The sequence below is a fragment of the Puntigrus tetrazona genome, chromosome 5 (genome assembly GCF_018831695.1).
Source record: "Puntigrus tetrazona isolate hp1 chromosome 5, ASM1883169v1, whole genome shotgun sequence".
In the NCBI taxonomy this organism is placed as follows: Eukaryota; Metazoa; Chordata; class Actinopteri; order Cypriniformes; family Cyprinidae; genus Puntigrus; species Puntigrus tetrazona.
In genome coordinates this window covers 26,091,723-26,093,051 of record NC_056703.1, presented here as the reverse complement: position 1 = coordinate 26,093,051, position 1,329 = coordinate 26,091,723, and the positions used below count along the sequence as shown (strand labels likewise).

The 1,329-nt window shown below is 46.5% G+C and overlaps 1 non-coding gene across 1 annotated transcript; it reads left to right on the top strand.

The window, feature by feature from the left end:
- Nucleotides 1-1,055: 1,055 nt before the first annotated feature.
- On the top strand, nucleotides 1,056-1,126 carry trnag-gcc. Its single transcript has one exon. It is a non-coding gene; the product is annotated as a tRNA-Gly (tRNA).
- The last annotated feature ends 203 nt before the right edge of the window (nucleotides 1,127-1,329 follow it).

The following is a 1,329-nucleotide window of genomic DNA, read 5'->3' as shown; positions in this document are numbered from 1 at the left end:
TAGTCTTGCCTAGGACTGTAAACAAAGACAGACTAACGAAGCAGAGTGGGATTTACAAACCTGTTTCTCTCTCGCCGCTTGGACTGTCTTTGAAGCTGCTGCCACAGAAACGGTAACCTCATATATCAGTTTCTGATCACTGTTTGGTCCATCATATACCGCCATCCAGGCAAGAGCTGAAATCAGCTATAGTCTTGCCTAGGACTGTAAACAAAGACAGACTAACGAAGCAGAGTGGGATTCACAAACCTGTTTCTCTCCCACCGTTTGGACTGTCTTTGAAGCTGCTGCCACAGAAACGGTAACCTCATATATCAGTTTCTGATCACTGTTTGGTCCATTATATACCGCCATCCAGGCAAGAGCTGAAATCAGCTATAGTCTTGCCTAGGACTGTAAACAAAGACAGACTAACGAGGCAGAGCGGGATATACAAACCTGTTTCTCTCTCGCCGTTTGGACTGTCTTTGAAGCTGCTGCCACAGAAACGGTAACCTCATATATCAGTTTCTGATCACTGATTGGTCCATTTCATACCGCCCTCCAGGCTAAAGCTGAAACCAGCTATAGTCTTGCCTAGGACTGTCAACAAAGACAGACTAACGAAGCAGAGTGGGATTCACAATCCTGTTTCTCTCCCACCGTTTGGACTGTCTTTGAAGCTGCTGCCACAGAAACGGTAACCTCATATATCAGTTTCTGTGAGGACATATGCGTTCCTACCAGGACTTATTTAACTTATAACAACGACAAACAATGGTTTACTGCTAAACTCAGTAAACAAAAAGGAATTATTCTGAAAAGCTTCGCACTCAGTTCTCTTCTAGTGGCACAGGCACAGACTCTGTGTGAAAGGTCTGAAAGACATGACCAATTACAAGACACCATCCCCCAGCATTGTGGCAAATCAACAACTGGCAGACGACCTGAACGAGTTTTACTGCAGGTATGAAAAGAAACCATTCTCACCTCCTGTAATCCCCACACCTGCCCTCAGTCAGCAGACGTCCAGGTGTTTGACTCAAGCACAATGGCACACCCCAGCCAAGAGGCGGGCATTGGTGGTTCAGTGGTAGAATTCTCGCCTGCCGCGCGGGAGACCCGGGTTCGATTCCCGGCCGTAGCAGGCAGAAGCAGTGGCGGATGAAAACGCAACCTGATTTAGCTGCTCTTAAAATTGAACTGGAAATTAAGTGCTGCTCATAAAATACCTACGGATGTCATTCTGTTGTTTTAATTTAGCATTGGTCAATATTACTTTCCTGAAAGAGACTGGTAGAATTCTCGCCTGCCGCGGGGGAGACCTGCAGCGATTGCTGGGCAATGTGA